We start from the raw sequence: 21,148 nt of genomic DNA, 5'->3' as shown, positions 1-21,148 counted from the left end.
GGGGAAGCGCAGGTTTCATGAAATGAACTCAGAATGTCAAGTTATAATGAAATCTTCATTTTGTGTTAGTTTGTCATGATTTCTTCACGAAAACACGTTTTCCTATAATGGTAGGTCGAACTCTTATAGGGGAAGCGCAGGTTTCATGAAATGAACTCAGAATGTCAAGTTATAATGAAATCTTCATTTTGTGTTAGTTTGTCATGATTTCTACACGAAAACACGTTTTCCTATAATGGTAGGTCGAACTCTTATAGGGGAAGCGCAGGTTTCATGAAATGAACTCAGAATGTCAAGTTATAATGAAATCTTCATTTTGTGTTAGTTTGTCATGATTTCTTCACGAAAACACGTTTTCCTATAATGGTAGGTCGAACTCTTATAGGGGAAGCGCAGGTTTCATGAAATGAACTCAGAATGTCAAGTTATAATGAAATCTTCATTTTGTGTTAGTTTGTCATGATTTCTTCACGAAAACACGTTTCCCTATAATGGTAGGTCGAACTCTTATAGGGGAAGCGCAGGTTTCATGAAATGAACTCAGAATGTCAAGTTATAATGAAATCTTCATTTTGTGTTAGTTTGTCATGATTTCTACACGAAAACACGTTTTCCTATAATAGTAGGTCGAACTCTTATAGGGGAAGCGCAAGTTTCATGAAATGAACTCAGAATGTCAAGTTATAATGAAATCTTCATTTTGTGTTAGTTTGTCATGATTTCTTCAGGAAAACACGTTTTCCTATAATGTTACGTCTAACTCTTATAGGGGAAGCGCAGGTTTCATGAAATGAACTCAGAATGTCAAGTTATAATGAAATCTTCATTTCTTGTTAGTTTGTCATGATTTCTTCAGGAAAACACGTTTTCCTATAATGGTTGGTCGAACTCTTATAGGGGAAGCGCAGGTTTCATGAAATGAACACAGAATGTCAAGTTATAATGAAATCTTCATTTTGTGTTAGTTTGTCATGATTTCTACACGAAAACACGTTTTCCTATAATGGTAGGTCGAACTCTTATAGGGGAAGCGCAGGTTTCATGAAATGAACTCAGAATGTCAAGTTATAATGAAATCTTCATTTTGTGTTAGTTTGTCATGATTTCTTCACGAAAACACGTTTTCCTATAATGGTAGGTCGAACTCTTATAGGGGAAGCGCAGGTTTCATGAAATGAACTCAGAATGTCAAGTTATAATGAAATCTTCATTTTGTGTTAGTTTGTCATGATTTCTACACGAAAACACGTTTTCCTATAATGGTAGGTCGAACTCTTATAGGGGAAGCGCAAGTTTCATGAAATGAACTCAGAATGTCAAGTTATAATGAAATCTTCATTTTGTGTTAGTTTGTCATGATTTCTTCACGAAAACACGTTTTCCTATAATGGTAGGTCGAACTCTTATAGGGGAAGCGCAGGTTTCATGAAATGAACTCAGAATGTCAAGTTATAATGAAATCTTCATTTTGTGTTAGTTTGTCATGATTTCTTCAGGAAAACACGTTTTCCTATAATGTTACGTCTAACTCTTATAGGGGAAGCGCAGGTTTCATGAAATGAACTCAGAATGTCAAGTTATAATGAAATCTTCATTTTGTGTTAGTTTGTCATGATTTCTACACGAAAACACGTTTTCCTATAATGGTAGGTCGAACTCTTATAGGGGAAGCGCAAGTTTCATGAAATGAACTCAGAATGTCAAGTTATAATGAAATCTTCATTTTGTGTTAGTTTGTCATGATTTCTTCACGAAAACACGTTTTCCTATAATGGTAGGTCGAACTCTTATAGGGGAAGCGCAGGTTTCATGAAATGAACTCAGAATGTCAAGTTATAATGAAATCTTCATTTCTTGTTAGTTTGTCATGATTTCTTCAGGAAAACACGTTTTCCTATAATGGTAGGTCAAACTCTTATAGGGGAAGCGCAGGTTTCATGAAATGAACTCAGAATGTCAAGTTATAATGAAATCTTCATTTTGTGTTAGTTTGTCATGATTTCTTCACGAAAACACGTTTTCCTATAATGGTAGGTCGAACTCTTATAGGGGAAGCGCAGGTTTCATGAAATGACCTCAGAATGTCAAGTTATAATGAAATCTTCATTTTGTGTTAGTTTGTCATGATTTCTTCACGAAAACACGTTTTCCTATAATGTTAGGTTGAACTCTTATAGGGGAAGCGCAGGTTTCATGAAATGAACTCAGAATGTCAAGTTATAATGAAATCTTCATTTCTTGTTAGTTTGTCATGATTTCTTCACGAAAACACGTTTTCCTATAATGGTTGGTCGAACTCTTATATGGGAAGCGCAGGTTTCATGAAATGAACTCAGAATGTCAAGTCATAATGAAATCTTCATTTCTTGTTAGTTTGTCATGATTTCTTCACGAAAACACGTTTTCCTATAATGGTAGGTCGAACTCTTATAGGGGAAGCGCAGGTTTCATGAAATGAACTCAGAATGTCAAGATATAATGAAATCTTAATTTTGTGTTAATTTGTCATGATTTCTTCACGACAACACGTTTTCCTATAATGGTAGGTCAAACTCTTATAGGGGAAGCGCAGGTTTCATGAAATGAACTCAGAATGTCAAGTTATAATGAAATCTTCATTTTGTGTTAGTTTGTCATGATTTCTTCACGAAAACACGTTTTCCTATAATGGTAGGTTGAACTCTTATAGGGGAAGCGCTGGTTTCATGAAATGAACTCAGAATGTCAAGTTATAATGAAATCTTCATTTTGTGTTAGTTTGTCATGATTTCTACACGAAAACACGTTTTCCTATAATGGTAGGTCGAACTCTAATAGGGGAAGCGCAGATTTCATGAAATGAACTCAGAATGTCAAGTTATAATGAAATCTTCATTTTGTGTTAGTTTGTCATGATTTCTACACGAAAACACGTTTTCCTATAATGGTAGGTCGAACTCTTATAGGGGAAGCGCAGGTTTCATGAAATGAACTCAGAATGTCAAGTTATAATGAAATCTTAATTTTGTGTTAATTTGTCATGATTTCTTCACGACAACACGTTTTCCTATAATGGTAGGTTGAACTCTTATAGGGGAAGCGCAGGTTTCATGAAATGAACTCAGAATGTCAAGTTATAATGAAATCTTCATTTTGTGTTAGTTTGTCATGATTTCTTCACGAAAACACGTTTTCCTATAATGGTAGGTTGAACTCTTATAGGGGAAGCGCTGGTTTCATGAAATGAACTCAGAATGTCAAGTTATAATGAAATCTTCATTTTGTGTTATTTTGTCATGATTTCTTCACGAAAACACGTTTTCCTATAATGGTAGGTCGAACTCTTATAGGGGAAGCGCAGGTTTCATGAAATGAACTCAGAATGTCAAGTTATAATGAAATCTTCATTTTGTGTTAGTTTGTCATGATTTCTTCAGGAAAACACGTTTTCCTATAATGTTACGTCTAACTCTTATAGGGGAAGCGCAGGTTTCATGAAATGAACTCAGAATGTCAAGTTATAATGAAATCTTCATTTTGTGTTAGTTTGTCATGATTTCTACACGAAAACACGTTTTCCTATAATGGTAGGTCGAACTCTTATAGGGGAAGCGCAAGTTTCATGAAATGAACTCAGAATGTCAAGTTATAATGAAATCTTCATTTTGTGTTAGTTTGTCATGATTTCTTCACGAAAACACGTTTTCCTATAATGGTAGGTCGAACTCTTATAGGGGAAGCGCAGGTTTCATGAAATGAACTCAGAATGTCAAGTTATAATGAAATCTTCATTTTGTGTTAGTTTGTCATGATTTCTTCAGGAAAACACGTTTTCCTATAATGTTACGTCTAACTCTTATAGGGGAAGCGCAGGTTTCATGAAATGAACTCAGAATGTCAAGTTATAATGAAATCTTCATTTTGTGTTAGTTTGTCATGATTTCTACACGAAAACACGTTTTCCTATAATGGTAGGTCGAACTCTTATAGGGGAAGCGCAAGTTTCATGAAATGAACTCAGAATGTCAAGTTATAATGAAATCTTCATTTTGTGTTAGTTTGTCATGATTTCTTCACGAAAACACGTTTTCCTATAATGGTAGGTCGAACTCTTATAGGGGAAGCGCAGGTTTCATGAAATGAACTCAGAATGTCAAGTTATAATGAAATCTTCATTTCTTGTTAGTTTGTCATGATTTCTTCAGGAAAACACGTTTTCCTATAATGGTAGGTCGAACTCTTATAGGGGAAGCGCAGGTTTCATGAAATGAACTCAGAATGTCAAGTTATAATGAAATCTTCATTTTGTGTTAGTTTGTCATGATTTCTTCACGAAAACACGTTTTCCTATAATGGTAGGTCGAACTCTTATAGGGGAAGCGCAGGTTTCATGAAATGACCTCAGAATGTCAAGTTATAATGAAATCTTCATTTTGTGTTAGTTTGTCATGATTTCTTCACGAAAACACGTTTTCCTATAATGTTAGGTTGAACTCTTATAGGGGAAGCGCTGGTTTCATGAAATGACCTCAGAATGTCAAGTTATAATGAAATCTTCATTTTGTGTTAGTTTGTCATGATTTCTACACGAAAACACGTTTTCCTATAATGGTAGGTCGAACTCTTATAGGGGAAGCGCAGGTTTCATGAAATGAACTCAGAATGTCAAGATATAATGAAATCTTAATTTTGTGTTAATTTGTCATGATTTCTTCACGACAACACGTTTTCCTATAATGGTAGGTCAAACTCTTATAGGGGAAGCGCAGGTTTCATGAAATGAACTCAGAATGTCAAGTTATAATGAAATCTTCATTTTGTGTTAGTTTGTCATGATTTCTTCACGAAAACACGTTTTCCTATAATGGTAGGTTGAACTCTTATAGGGGAAGCGCTGGTTTCATGAAATGAACTCAGAATGTCAAGTTATAATGAAATCTTCATTTTGTGTTAGTTTGTCATGATTTCTACACGAAAACACGTTTTCCTATAATGGTAGGTCGAACTCTAATAGGGGAAGCGCAGATTTCATGAAATGAACTCAGAATGTCAAGTTATAATGAAATCTTCATTTTGTGTTAGTTTGTCATGATTTCTACACGAAAACACGTTTTCCTATAATGGTAGGTCGAACTCTTATAGGGGAAGCGCAGGTTTCATGAAATGAACTCAGAATGTCAAGTTATAATGAAATCTTAATTTTGAGTTAATTTGTCATGATTTCTTCACGACAACACGTTTTCCTATAATGGTAGGTTGAACTCTTATAGGGGAAGCGCAGGTTTCATGAAATGAACTCAGAATGTCAAGTTATAATGAAATCTTCATTTTGTGTTAGTTTGTCATGATTTCTTCACGAAAACACGTTTTCCTATAATGGTAGGTTGAACTCTTATAGGGGAAGCGCTGGTTTCATGAAATGAACTCAGAATGTCAAGTTATAATGAAATCTTCATTTTGTGTTATTTTGTCATGATTTCTTCACGAAAACACGTTTTCCTATAATGGTAGGTCGAACTCTTATAGGGGAAGCGCAGGTTTCATGAAATGAACTCAGAATGTCAAGTTATAATGAAATCTTCATTTTGTGTTAGTTTGTCATGATTTCTTCAGGAAAACACGTTTTCCTATAATGTTACGTCTAACTCTTATAGGGGAAGCGCAGGTTTCATGAAATGAACTCAGAATGTCAAGTTATAATGAAATCTTCATTTTGTGTTAGTTTGTCATGATTTCTACACGAAAACACGTTTTCCTATAATGGTAGGTCGAACTCTTATAGGGGAAGCGCAAGTTTCATGAAATGAACTCAGAATGTCAAGTTATAATGAAATCTTCATTTTGTGTTAGTTTGTCATGATTTCTTCACGAAAACACGTTTTCCTATAATGGTAGGTCGAACTCTTATAGGGGAAGCGCAGGTTTCATGAAATGAACTCAGAATGTCAAGTTATAATGAAATCTTCATTTTGTGTTAGTTTGTCATGATTTCTTCAGGAAAACACGTTTTCCTATAATGTTACGTCTAACTCTTATAGGGGAAGCGCAGGTTTCATGAAATGAACTCAGAATGTCAAGTTATAATGAAATCTTCATTTTGTGTTAGTTTGTCATGATTTCTACACGAAAACACGTTTTCCTATAATGGTAGGTCGAACTCTTATAGGGGAAGCGCAAGTTTCATGAAATGAACTCAGAATGTCAAGTTATAATGAAATCTTCATTTTGTGTTAGTTTGTCATGATTTCTTCACGAAAACACGTTTTCCTATAATGGTAGGTCGAACTCTTATAGGGGAAGCGCAGGTTTCATGAAATGAACTCAGAATGTCAAGTTATAATGAAATCTTCATTTCTTGTTAGTTTGTCATGATTTCTTCAGGAAAACACGTTTTCCTATAATGGTAGGTCGAACTCTTATAGGGGAAGCGCAGGTTTCATGAAATGAACTCAGAATGTCAAGTTATAATGAAATCTTCATTTTGTGTTAGTTTGTCATGATTTCTTCACGAAAACACGTTTTCCTATAATGGTAGGTCGAACTCTTATAGGGGAAGCGCAGGTTTCATGAAATGACCTCAGAATGTCAAGTTATAATGAAATCTTCATTTTGTGTTAGTTTGTCATGATTTCTTCACGAAAACACGTTTTCCTATAATGTTAGGTTGAACTCTTATAGGGGAAGCGCAGGTTTCATGAAATGAACTCAGAATGTCAAGTTATAATGAAATCTTCATTTTGTGTTAGTTTGTCATGATTTCTTCACGAAAACACGTTTTCCTATAATGGTAGGTTGAACTCTTATAGGGGAAGCGCTGGTTTCATGAAATGAACTCAGAATGTCAAGTTATAATGAAATCTTCATTTTGTGTTAGTTTGTCATGATTTCTACACGAAAACACGTTTTCCTATAATGGTAGGTCGAACTCTAATAGGGGAAGCGCAGATTTCATGAAATGAACTCAGAATGTCAAGTTATAATGAAATCTTCATTTTGTGTTAGTTTGTCATGATTTCTACACGAAAACACGTTTTCCTATAATGGTAGGTCGAACTCTTATAGGGGAAGCGCAGGTTTCATGAAATGAACTCAGAATGTCAAGTTATAATGAAATCTTAATTTTGTGTTAATTTGTCATGATTTCTTCACGACAACACGTTTTCCTATAATGGTAGGTTGAACTCTTATAGGGGAAGCGCAGGTTTCATGAAATGAACTCAGAATGTCAAGTTATAATGAAATCTTCATTTTGTGTTAGTTTGTCATGATTTCTTCACGAAAACACGTTTTCCTATAATGGTAGGTCGAACTCTTATAGGGGAAGCGCAGGTTTCAAGAAATGAACTCAGAATGTCAAGTTATAATGAAATCTTCATTTTGTGTTAGTTTGTCATGATTTCTTCAGGAAAACACGTTTTCCTATAATGTTACGTCTAACTCTTATAGGGGAAGCGCAGGTTTCATGAAATGAACTCAGAATGTCAAGTTATAATGAAATCTTCATTTTGTGATAGACTGTCATGATTTCTTCACGTAAACACGTTTTCCAATAATGGTAGGTCGAACTCTTACAGGGGAAGTGCCGGTTTCATGAAATGAACTCAGAATGTCAAGATATAATGAAATCTTCATTTTGTGTTAGTTTGTCATGATTTCTTCACGAAAACACGTTTTCCTATAATGGTAGGTCGAACTCTTACAGGGGAAGCGCCCGTTTCATGAAATGAACTCAGAATGTCAAGTTATAATGAAATCTTCATTTTGTGTTAGTTTGTCATGATTTCTTCACGAATACACATTTTCCTATAATGTTACGTCGAACTCTTATAGGGGAAGCGCAGGTTTCATGAAATGAAATCAGAATGTCAAGTTATAATGAAATCTTCATTTTGTGTTAGTTTGTCATGATTTCTTCACGAAAACACGTTTTCCTATAATGGTAGGTCGAACTCTTACAGGGGAAGCGCCGGTTTCATGAAATGAACTCAGAATGTCAAGTTACAATGAAATCTTCATTTCTTGTTAGTTTGTCATGATTTCTTCACGAAAACACGTTTTCCTATAATGGTAGGTCGAACTCTTATAGGGGAAGCGCAGGTTTCATGAAATGAACTCAGAATGTCAAGTTATAATGAAATCTTCATTTTGTGATAGTTTGTCATGATTTCTTCACGTAAACACGTTTTCCAATAATGGTAGGTCGAACTCTTACAGGGGAAGCGCCGGTTTCATGAAATGAACTCAGAATGTCAAGATATAATGAAATCTTCATTTTGTGTTAGTTTGTCATGATTTCTTCACGAAAACACGTTTTCCTATAATGGTAGGTCGAACTCTTACAGGGGAAGCGCCGGTTTCATGAAATGAACTCAGAATGTCAAGTTATAATGAAATCTTAATTTTGTGTTAATTTGTCATGATTTCTTCACGACAACACGTTTTCCTATAATGGTAGGTCGAACTCTTATAGGGGAAGCGCAGGTTTCATGAAATGAACTCAGAATGTCAAGTTATAATGAAATCTTCATTTTGTGTTAGTTTGTCATGATTTCTTCACGAAAACACGTTTTCCTATAATGGTAGGTTGAACTCTTATAGGGGAAGCGCTGGTTTCATGAAATGAACTCAGAATGTCAAGTTATAATGAAATCTTCATTTTGTGTTAGTTTGTCATGATTTCTTCACGAAAACACGTTTTCCTACAATGTTACGTCGAACTCTTATAGGGGAAGCGCAGGTTTCATGAAATGAACTCAGAATGTCAAGTTATAATGAAATCTTCATTTCTTGTTAGTTTGTCATGATTTCTTCACGAAAACACGTTTTCCTATAATGGTAGGTCGAACTCTTATAGGGGAAGCGCAGGTTTCAAGAAATGAACTCAGAATGTCAAGTTATAATGAAATCTTCATTTTGTGTTAGTTTGTCATGATTTCTTCAGGAAAACACGTTTTCCTATAATGTTACGTCTAACTCTTATAGGGGAAGCGCAGGTTTCATGAAATGAACTCAGAATGTCAAGTTATAATGAAATCTTCATTTCTTGTTAGTTTGTCATGATTTCTTCACGAAAACACGTTTTCCTATAATGGTTGGTCGAACTCTTATAGGGGAAGCGCAGGTTTCATGAAATGAACTCAGAATGTCAAGTTATAATGAAATCTTCATTTTGTGTTAGTTTGTCATGATTTCTTCACGAAAACAAGTTTTCCTATAATGGTAGGTTGAACTCTTATAGGGGAAGCGCTGGTTTCATGAAATGAACTCAGAATGTGAAGTTATAATGAAATCTTCATTTTGTGTTAGTTTGTCATGATTTCTACACGAAAACACGTTTTCCTATAATGGTAGGTCGAACTCTTATAGGGGAAGCGCAAGTTTCATGAAATGAACTCAGAATGTCAAGTTATAATGAAATCTTCATTTTGTGTTAGTTTGTCATGATTTCTTCACGAAAACACGTTTTCCTATAATGGTAGGTTGAACTCTTATAGGGGAAGCGCAGGTTTCATGAAATGAACTCAGAATGTCAAGTTATAATGAAATCTTCATTTCTTGTTAGTTTGTCATGATTTCTTCAGGAAAACACGTTTTCCTATAATGGTAGGTCGAACTCTTATAGGGGAAGCGCAGGTTTCATGAAATGAACTCAGAATGTCAAGTTATAATGAAATCTTCATTTTGTGTTAGTTTGTCATGATTTCTTCACGAAAACACGTTTTCCTATAATGGTAGGTCGAACTCTTATAGGGGAAGCGCAGGTTTCATGAAATGACCTCAGAATGTCAAGTTATAATGAAATCTTCATTTTGTGTTAGTTTGTCATGATTTCTTCACGAAAACACGTTTTCCTATAATGTTAGGTTGAACTCTTATAGGGGAAGCGCAGTTTTCATGAAATGAACTCAGAATGTCAAGTTATAATGAAATCTTCATTTTGTGTTAGTTTGTCATGATTTCTTCACGAAAACACGTTTTCCTATAATGGTAGGTTGAACTCTTATAGGGGAAGCGCTGGTTTCATGAAATGAACTCAGAATGTCAAGTTATAATGAAATCTTCATTTTGTGTTAGTTTGTCATGATTTCTACACGAAAACACGTTTTCCTATAATGGTAGGTCGAACTCTTACAGGGGAAGCGCCGGTTTCATGAAATGAACTCAGAATGTCAAGTTACAATGAAATCTTCATTTCTTGTTAGTTTGTCATGATTTCTTCACGAAAACACGTTTTCCTATAATGGTAGGTCGAACTCTTATAGGGGAAGCGCAGGTTTCATGAAATGAACTCAGAATGTCAAGTTATAATGAAATCTTCATTTTGTGATAGTTTGTCATGATTTCTTCACGTAAACACGTTTTCCAATAATGGTAGGTCGAACTCTTACAGGGGAAGCGCCGGTTTCATGAAATGAACTCAGAATGTCAAGATATAATGAAATCTTCATTTTGTGTTAGTTTGTCATGATTTCTTCACGAAAACACGTTTTCCTATAATGGTAGGTCGAACTCTTACAGGGGAAGCGCCGGTTTCATGAAATGAACTCAGAATGTCAAGTTATAATGAAATCTTAATTTTGTGTTAATTTGTCATGATTTCTTCACGACAACACGTTTTCCTATAATGGTAGGTCGAACTCTTATAGGGGAAGCGCAGGTTTCATGAAATGAACTCAGAATGTCAAGTTATAATGAAATCTTCATTTTGTGTTAGTTTGTCATGATTTCTTCACGAAAACACGTTTTCCTATAATGGTAGGTTGAACTCTTATAGGGGAAGCGCTGGTTTCATGAAATGAACTCAGAATGTCAAGTTATAATGAAATCTTCATTTTGTGTTAGTTTGTCATGATTTCTTCACGAAAACACGTTTTCCTACAATGTTACGTCGAACTCTTATAGGGGAAGCGCAGGTTTCATGAAATGAACTCAGAATGTCAAGTTATAATGAAATCTTCATTTCTTGTTAGTTTGTCATGATTTCTTCACGAAAACACGTTTTCCTATAATGGTAGGTCGAACTCTTATAGGGGAAGCGCAGGTTTCAAGAAATGAACTCAGAATGTCAAGTTATAATGAAATCTTCATTTTGTGTTAGTTTGTCATGATTTCTTCAGGAAAACACGTTTTCCTATAATGTTACGTCTAACTCTTATAGGGGAAGCGCAGGTTTCATGAAATGAACTCAGAATGTCAAGTTATAATGAAATCTTCATTTCTTGTTAGTTTGTCATGATTTCTTCACGAAAACACGTTTTCCTATAATGGTTGGTCGAACTCTTATAGGGGAAGCGCAGGTTTCATGAAATGAACTCAGAATGTCAAGTTATAATGAAATCTTCATTTTGTGTTAGTTTGTCATGATTTCTTCACGAAAACAAGTTTTCCTATAATGGTAGGTTGAACTCTTATAGGGGAAGCGCTGGTTTCATGAAATGAACTCAGAATGTGAAGTTATAATGAAATCTTCATTTTGTGTTAGTTTGTCATGATTTCTACACGAAAACACGTTTTCCTATAATGGTAGGTCGAACTCTTATAGGGGAAGCGCAAGTTTCATGAAATGAACTCAGAATGTCAAGTTATAATGAAATCTTCATTTTGTGTTAGTTTGTCATGATTTCTTCACGAAAACACGTTTTCCTATAATGGTAGGTCGAACTCTTATAGGGGAAGCGCAGGTTTCATGAAATGAACTCAGAATGTCAAGTTATAATGAAATCTTCATTTCTTGTTAGTTTGTCATGATTTCTTCAGGAAAACACGTTTTCCTATAATGGTAGGTCGAACTCTTATAGGGGAAGCGCAGGTTTCATGAAATGAACTCAGAATGTCAAGTTATAATGAAATCTTCATTTTGTGTTAGTTTGTCATGATTTCTTCACGAAAACACGTTTTCCTATAATGGTAGGTCGAACTCTTATAGGGGAAGCGCAGGTTTCATGAAATGACCTCAGAATGTCAAGTTATAATGAAATCTTCATTTTGTGTTAGTTTGTCATGATTTCTTCACGAAAACACGTTTTCCTATAATGTTAGGTTGAACTCTTATAGGGGAAGCGCAGGTTTCATGAAATGAACTCAGAATGTCAAGTTATAATGAAATCTTCATTTTGTGTTAGTTTGTCATGATTTCTTCACGAAAACACGTTTTCCTATAATGGTAGGTTGAACTCTTATAGGGGAAGCGCTGGTTTCATGAAATGAACTCAGAATGTCAAGTTATAATGAAATCTTCATTTTGTGTTAGTTTGTCATGATTTCTACACGAAAACACGTTTTCCTATAATGGTAGGTCGAACTCTAATAGGGGAAGCGCAGATTTCATGAAATGAACTCAGAATGTCAAGTTATAATGAAATCTTCATTTTGTGTTAGTTTGTCATGATTTCTACACGAAAACACGTTTTCCTATAATGGTAGGTCGAACTCTTATAGGGGAAGCGCAGGTTTCATGAAATGAACTCAGAATGTCAAGTTATAATGAAATCTTAATTTTGTGTTAATTTGTCATGATTTCTTCACGACAACACGTTTTCCTATAATGGTAGGTTGAACTCTTATAGGGGAAGCGCAGGTTTCATGAAATGAACTCAGAATGTCAAGTTATAATGAAATCTTCATTTTGTGTTAGTTTGTCATGATTTCTTCACGAAAACACGTTTTCCTATAATGGTAGGTTGAACTCTTATAGGGGAAGCGCTGGTTTCATGAAATGAACTCAGAATGTCAAGTTATAATGAAATCTTCATTTTGTGTTAGTTTGTCATGATTTCTTCACGAAAACACGTTTTCCTACAATGTTACGTCGAACTCTTATAGGGGAAGCGCAGGTTTCATGAAATGAACTCAGAATGTCAAGTTATAATGAAATCTTCATTTCTTGTTAGTTTGTCATGATTTCTTCACGAAAACACGTTTTCCTATAATGGTAGGTCGAACTCTTATAGGGGAAGCGCAGGTTTCAAGAAATGAACTCAGAATGTCAAGTTATAATGAAATCTTCATTTTGTGTTAGTTTGTCATGATTTCTTCAGGAAAACACGTTTTCCTATAATGTTACGTCTAACTCTTATAGGGGAAGCGCAGGTTTCATGAAATGAACTCAGAATGTCAAGTTATAATGAAATCTTCATTTTGTGATAGACTGTCATGATTTCTTCACGTAAACACGTTTTCCAATAATGGTAGGTCGAACTCTTACAGGGGAAGTGCCGGTTTCATGAAATGAACTCAGAATGTCAAGATATAATGAAATCTTCATTTTGTGTTAGTTTGTCATGATTTCTTCACGAAAACACGTTTTCCTATAATGGTAGGTCGAACTCTTACAGGGGAAGCGCCCGTTTCATGAAATGAACTCAGAATGTCAAGTTATAATGAAATCTTCATTTTGTGTTAGTTTGTCATGATTTCTTCACGAATACACATTTTCCTATAATGTTACGTCGAACTCTTATAGGGGAAGCGCAGGTTTCATGAAATGAAATCAGAATGTCAAGTTATAATGAAATCTTCATTTTGTGTTAGTTTGTCATGATTTCTTCACGAAAACACGTTTTCCTATAATGGTAGGTCGAACTCTTACAGGGGAAGCGCCGGTTTCATGAAATGAACTCAGAATGTCAAGTTACAATGAAATCTTCATTTCTTGTTAGTTTGTCATGATTTCTTCACGAAAACACGTTTTCCTATAATGGTAGGTCGAACTCTTATAGGGGAAGCGCAGGTTTCATGAAATGAACTCAGAATGTCAAGTTATAATGAAATCTTCATTTTGTGATAGTTTGTCATGATTTCTTCACGTAAACACGTTTTCCAATAATGGTAGGTCGAACTCTTACAGGGGAAGCGCCGGTTTCATGAAATGAACTCAGAATGTCAAGATATAATGAAATCTTCATTTTGTGTTAGTTTGTCATGATTTCTTCACGAAAACACGTTTTCCTATAATGGTAGGTCGAACTCTTACAGGGGAAGCGCCGGTTTCATGAAATGAACTCAGAATGTCAAGTTATAATGAAATCTTAATTTTGTGTTAATTTGTCATGATTTCTTCACGACAACACGTTTTCCTATAATGGTAGGTCGAACTCTTATAGGGGAAGCGCAGGTTTCATGAAATGAACTCAGAATGTCAAGTTATAATGAAATCTTCATTTTGTGTTAGTTTGTCATGATTTCTTCACGAAAACACGTTTTCCTATAATGGTAGGTTGAACTCTTATAGGGGAAGCGCTGGTTTCATGAAATGAACTCAGAATGTCAAGTTATAATGAAATCTTCATTTTGTGTTAGTTTGTCATGATTTCTTCACGAAAACACGTTTTCCTACAATGTTACGTCGAACTCTTATAGGGGAAGCGCAGGTTTCATGAAATGAACTCAGAATGTCAAGTTATAATGAAATCTTCATTTCTTGTTAGTTTGTCATGATTTCTTCACGAAAACACGTTTTCCTATAATGGTAGGTCGAACTCTTATAGGGGAAGCGCAGGTTTCAAGAAATGAACTCAGAATGTCAAGTTATAATGAAATCTTCATTTTGTGTTAGTTTGTCATGATTTCTTCAGGAAAACACGTTTTCCTATAATGTTACGTCTAACTCTTATAGGGGAAGCGCAGGTTTCATGAAATGAACTCAGAATGTCAAGTTATAATGAAATCTTCATTTCTTGTTAGTTTGTCATGATTTCTTCACGAAAACACGTTTTCCTATAATGGTTGGTCGAACTCTTATAGGGGAAGCGCAGGTTTCATGAAATGAACTCAGAATGTCAAGTTATAATGAAATCTTCATTTTGTGTTAGTTTGTCATGATTTCTTCACGAAAACAAGTTTTCCTATAATGGTAGGTTGAACTCTTATAGGGGAAGCGCTGGTTTCATGAAATGAACTCAGAATGTGAAGTTATAATGAAATCTTCATTTTGTGTTAGTTTGTCATGATTTCTTCACGAAAACACGTTTTCCTATAATGGTAGGTCGAACTCTTATAGGGGAAGCGCAGGTTTCATGAAATGAACTCAGAATGTCAAGTTATAATGAAATCTTCATTTTGTGTAAGTTTGTCATGATTTCTTCAGGAAAACACGTTTTCCTATAATGTTACGTCTAACTCTTATAGGGGAAGCGCAGGTTTCATGAAATGAACTCAGAATGTCAAGTTATAATGAAATCTTCATTTTGTGTTAGTTTGTCATGATTTCTACACGAAAACACGTTTTCCTATAATGGTAGGTCGAACTCTAATAGGGGAAGCGCAGATTTCATGAAATGAACTCAGAATGTCAAGTTATAATGAAATCTTCATTTTGTGTTAGTTTGTCATGATTTCTACACGAAAACACGTTTTCCTATAATGGTAGGTCGAACTCTTATAGGGGAAGCGCAGGTTTCATGAAATGAACTCAGAATGTCAAGTTATAATGAAATCTTAATTTTGTGTTAATTTGTCATGATTTCTTCACGACAACACGTTTTCCTATAATGGTAGGTTGAACTCTTATAGGGGAAGCGCAGGTTTCATGAAATGAACTCAGAATGTCAAGTTATAATGAAATCTTCATTTTGTGTTAGTTTGTCATGATTTCTTCACGAAAACACGTTTTCCTATAATGGTAGGTTGAACTCTTATAGGGGAAGCGCTGGTTTCATGAAATGAACTCAGAATGTCAAGTTATAATGAAATCTTCATTTTGTGTTAGTTTGTCATGATTTCTTCACGAAAACACGTTTTCCTACAATGTTACGTCGAACTCTTATAGGGGAAGCGCAGGTTTCATGAAATGAACTCAGAATGTCAAGTTATAATGAAATCTTCATTTCTTGTTAGTTTGTCATGATTTCTTCACGAAAACACGTTTTCCTATAATGGTAGGTCGAACTCTTATAGGGGAAGCGCAGGTTTCAAGAAATGAACTCAGAATGTCAAGTTATAATGAAATCTTCATTTTGTGTTAGTTTGTCATGATTTCTTCAGGAAAACACGTTTTCCTATAATGTTACGTCTAACTCTTATAGGGGAAGCGCAGGTTTCATGAAATGAACTCAGAATGTCAAGTTATAATGAAATCTTCATTTTGTGATAGACTGTCATGATTTCTTCACGTAAACACGTTTTCCAATAATGGTAGGTCGAACTCTTACAGGGGAAGTGCCGGTTTCATGAAATGAACTCAGAATGTCAAGATATAATGAAATCTTCATTTTGTGTTAGTTTGTCATGATTTCTTCACGAAAACACGTTTTCCTATAATGGTAGGTCGAACTCTTACAGGGGAAGCGCCCGTTTCATGAAATGAACTCAGAATGTCAAGTTATAATGAAATCTTCATTTTGTGTTAGTTTGTCATGATTTCTTCACGAATACACATTTTCCTATAATGTTACGTCGAACTCTTATAGGGGAAGCGCAGGTTTCATGAAATGAAATCAGAATGTCAAGTTATAATGAAATCTTCATTTTGTGTTAGTTTGTCATGATTTCTTCACGAAAACACGTTTTCCTATAATGGTAGGTCGAACTCTTACAGGGGAAGCGCCGGTTTCATGAAATGAACTCAGAATGTCAAGTTACAATGAAATCTTCATTTCTTGTTAGTTTGTCATGATTTCTTCACGAAAACACGTTTTCCTATAATGGTAGGTCGAACTCTTATAGGGGAAGCGCAGGTTTCATGAAATGAACTCAGAATGTCAAGTTATAATGAAATCTTCATTTTGTGATAGTTTGTCATGATTTCTTCACGTAAACACGTTTTCCAATAATGGTAGGTCGAACTCTTACAGGGGAAGCGCCGGTTTCATGAAATGAACTCAGAATGTCAAGATATAATGAAATCTTCATTTTGTGTTAGTTTGTCATGATTTCTTCACGAAAACACGTTTTCCTATAATGGTAGGTCGAACTCTAACAGGGGAAGCGCCGGTTTCATGAAATGAACTCAGAATGTCAAGTTATAATGAAATCTTAATTTTGTGTTAATTTGTCATGATTTCTTCACGACAACACGTTTTCCTATAATGGTAGGTCGAACTCTTATAGGGGAAGCGCAGGTTTCATGAAATGAACTCAGAATGTCAAGTTATAATGAAATCTTCATTTTGTGTTAGTTTGTCATGATTTCTTCACGAAAACACGTTTTCCTATAATGGTAGGTTGAACTCTTATAGGGGAAGCGCTGGTTTCATGAAATGAACTCAGAATGTCAAGTTATAATGAAATCTTCATTTTGTGTTAGTTTGTCATGATTTCTTCACGAAAACACGTTTTCCTACAATGTTACGTCGAACTCTTATAGGGGAAGCGCAGGTTTCATGAAATGAACTCAGAATGTCAAGTTATAATGAAATCTTCATTTCTTGTTAGTTTGTCATGATTTCTTCACGAAAACACGTTTTCCTATAATGGTAGGTCGAACTCTTATAGGGGAAGCGCAGGTTTCAAGAAATGAACTCAGAATGTCAAGTTATAATGAAATCTTCATTTTGTGTTAGTTTGTCATGATTTCTTCAGGAAAACACGTTTTCCTATAATGTTACGTCTAACTCTTATAGGGGAAGCGCAGGTTTCATGAAATGAACTCAGAATGTCAAGTTGTAATGAAATCTTCATTTCTTGTTAGTTTGTCATGATTTCATCACGAAAACACGTTTTCCTATAATGGTTGGTCGAACTCTTATAGGGGAAGCGCAGGTTTCATGAAATGAACTCAGAATGTCAAGTTATAATGAAATCTTCATTTTGTGTTAGTTTGTCATGATTTCTTCACGAAAACAAGTTTTCCTATAATGGTAGGTTGAACTCTTATAGGGGAAGCGCTGGTTTCATGAAATGAACTCAGAATGTGAAGTTATAATGAAATCTTCATTTTGTGTTAGTTTGTCATGATTTCTTCACGAAAACACGTTTTCCTATAATGGTAGGTCGAACTCTTATAGGGGAAGCGCAGGTTTCATGAAATGAACTCAGAATGTCAAGTTATAATGAAATCTTCATTTTGTGTAAGTTTGTCATGATTTCTTCAGGAAAACACGTTTTCCTATAATGTTACGTCTAACTCTTATAGGGGAAGCGCAGGTTTCATGAAATGAACTCAGAATGTCAAGTTATAATGAAATCTTCATTTTGTGTTAGTTTGTCATGATTTCTTCACGAAAACACGTTTTCCTATAATGGTAGGTTGAACTCTTATAGGGGAAGCGCAGGTTTTATGAAATGAACTCAGAGTGTCAAGTTATAATGAAATCTTCATTTTGTGTTAGTTTGTCATGATTTCTTCACGAAAACACGTTTTCCTATAATGGTAGGTCGAACTCTTATAGGGGAAGCGCAGGTTTCATGAAATGAACTCAGAATGTCAAGTTATAATGAAATCTTCATTTTGTGTTAGTTTGTCATGATTTCTTCACGACAACACGTTTTCCTATAATGGTAGGTCGAACTCTTATAGGGGAAGCGTAGGTTTCATGAAATGAACTCAGAATTGTCAAGTTACAATGAAATCTTCATTTCTTGTTAGTTTGTCATGATTTCTTCACGAAAACACGTTTTCCTATAATGGTAGGTCGAACACTTATAGGGGAAGCGCAGGTTTCATGAAATGAAGTCAGAATGTCAAGTTATAATGAAATCTTCATTTTGTGATAGACTGTCATGATTTCTTCACGTAAACACGTTTTCCAATAATGGTAGGTCGAACTCTTACAGGGGAAGTGCCGGTTTCATGAAATGAACTCAGAATGTCAAGTTATAATGAAATCTTCATTTTGTGTTAGTTTGTCATGATTTCTTCACGAATACACATTTTCCTATAATGTTACGTCGAACTCATAGGGGAAGCGCAGGATTCATGAAATGAAATCAGAATGTCAAGTTATAATGAAATCTTCATTTTGTGTTAGTTTGTCATGATTTCTTCACGAAAACACGTTTTCCTATAATGGTAGGTCGAACTCTTACAGGGGAAGCGCCGGTTTCATGAAATGAACTCAGAATGTCAAGTTACAATGAAATCTTCATTTCTTGTTAGTTTGTCATGATTTCTTCACGAATACACATTTTCCTATAATGTTACGTCGAACTCTTATAGGGGAAGCGCAGGTTTCATGAAATGAAATCAGAATGTCAAGTTATAATGAAATCTTCATTTTGTGTTAGTTTGTCATGATTTCTTCACGAAAACACGTTTTCCTATAATGGTAGGTCGAACTCTTACAGGGGAAGCGCCGGTTTCATGAAATTAACTCAGAATGTCAAGTTACAATGAAATCTTCATTTCTTGTTAGTTTGTCATGATTTCTTCACGAAAACACGTTTTCCTATAATGGTAGGTCGAACTCTTATAGGGGAAGCGCAGGTTTCATGAAATGAACTCAGAATGTCAAGTTATAATGAAATCTTCATTTTGTGATAGTTTGTCATGATTTCTTCACGAAAACACGTTTTCCTATAATGGTAGGTCGAACTCTTACAGGGGAAGCGCCGGTTTCATGAAATGAACTCAGAATGTCAAGTTATAATGAAATCTTAATTTTGTGTTAATTTGTCATGATTTCTTCACGACAACACGTTTTCCTATAATGGTAGGTCGGACTCTTATAGGGGAAGCGCAGGTTTCATGAAATGAACTCAGAATGTCAAGTTATAATGAAATCTTCATTTTGTGTTAGTTTGTCATGATTTCTTCACGAAAACACGTTTTCCTATAATGGTAGGTTGAACTCTTATAGGGGAAGCGCTGGTTTCATGAAATGAACTCAGAATGTCAAGTTATAATGAAATCTTCATTTTGTGTTAGTTTGTCATGATTTCTTCACGAAAACACGTTTTCCTACAATGTTACGTCGAACTCTTATAGGGGAAGCGCAGGTTTCATGAAATGAACTCAGAATGTCAAGTTATAATGAAATCTTCATTTCTTGTTAGTTTGTCATGATTTCTTCACGAAAACACGTTTTCCTATAATGGTAGGTCGAACTCTTATAGGGGAAGCGCAGGTTTCAAGAAATGAACTCAGAATGTCAAGTTATAATGAAATCTTCATTTTGTGTTAGTTTGTCATGATTTCTTCAGGAAAACACGTTTTCCTATAATGTTACGTCTAACTCTTATAGGGGAAGCGCAGGTTTCATGAAATGAACTCAGAATGTCAAGTTATAATGAAATCTTCATTTCTTGTTAGTTTGTCATGATTTCTTCACGAAAACACGTTTTCCTATAATGGTTGGTCGAACTCTTATAGGGGAAGCGCAGGTTTCATGAAATGAACTCAGAATGTCAAGTTATAATGAAATCTTCATTTTGTGTTAGTTTGTCATGATTTCTTCACGAAAACACGTTTTCCTATAATGGTAGGTTGAACTCTTATAGGGGAAGCGCTGGTTTCATGAAATGAACTCAGAATGTCAAGTTATAATGAAATCTTCATTTTGTGTTAGTTTGTCATGATTTCTTCACGAAAACACGTTTTCCTATAATGGTAGGTCGAACTCTTATAGGGGAAGCGCAGGTTTCATGAAATGAACTCAGAATGTCAAGTTATAATGAAATCTTCATTTTGTGTTAGTTTGTCATGATTTCTTCAGGAAAACACGTTTTCCTATAATGTTACGTCTAACTCTTATAGGGGAAGCGCAGGTTTCATGAAATGAACTCAGAATGTCAAGTTATAATGAAATCTTAATTTCTTGTTAGTTTGTCATGATTTCTTCACGAAAACACGTTTTCCTATAATGGTTGGTCGAACTCTTATATGGGAAGCGCAGGTTTCATGAAATGAACTCAGAATGTCAAGTCATAATGAAATCTTCATTTCTTGTTAGTTTGTCATGATTTCTTCACGAAAACACGTTTTCCTATAATGGTAGGTTGAACTCTTATAGGGGAAGCGCAGGTTTCATGAAATGAACTCAGAATGTCAAGTCACAATGAAATCTTCATTTTGTGATAGTTTGTCATGATTTCTTCACGTAAACACGTTTTCCAATAATGGTAGGTCGAACTCTTACAGGGGAAGCACTGGTTTCATGAAATGAACTCAGAATGTCAAGATATAATGAAATCTTCATTTTGTGTTAGTTTGTCATGATTTCTTCACGAAAACACGTTTTCCTATAATGGTAGGTCGAACTCTTATAGGGGAAGCGCAGGTTTCATGAAATGAACT

The sequence above is a fragment of the Paramormyrops kingsleyae genome, chromosome 14, assembly GCF_048594095.1.
Source record: "Paramormyrops kingsleyae isolate MSU_618 chromosome 14, PKINGS_0.4, whole genome shotgun sequence".
Classification (NCBI taxonomy): domain Eukaryota; kingdom Metazoa; phylum Chordata; class Actinopteri; order Osteoglossiformes; family Mormyridae; genus Paramormyrops; species Paramormyrops kingsleyae.
Note: the sequence above shows the minus strand (reverse complement) of the source record.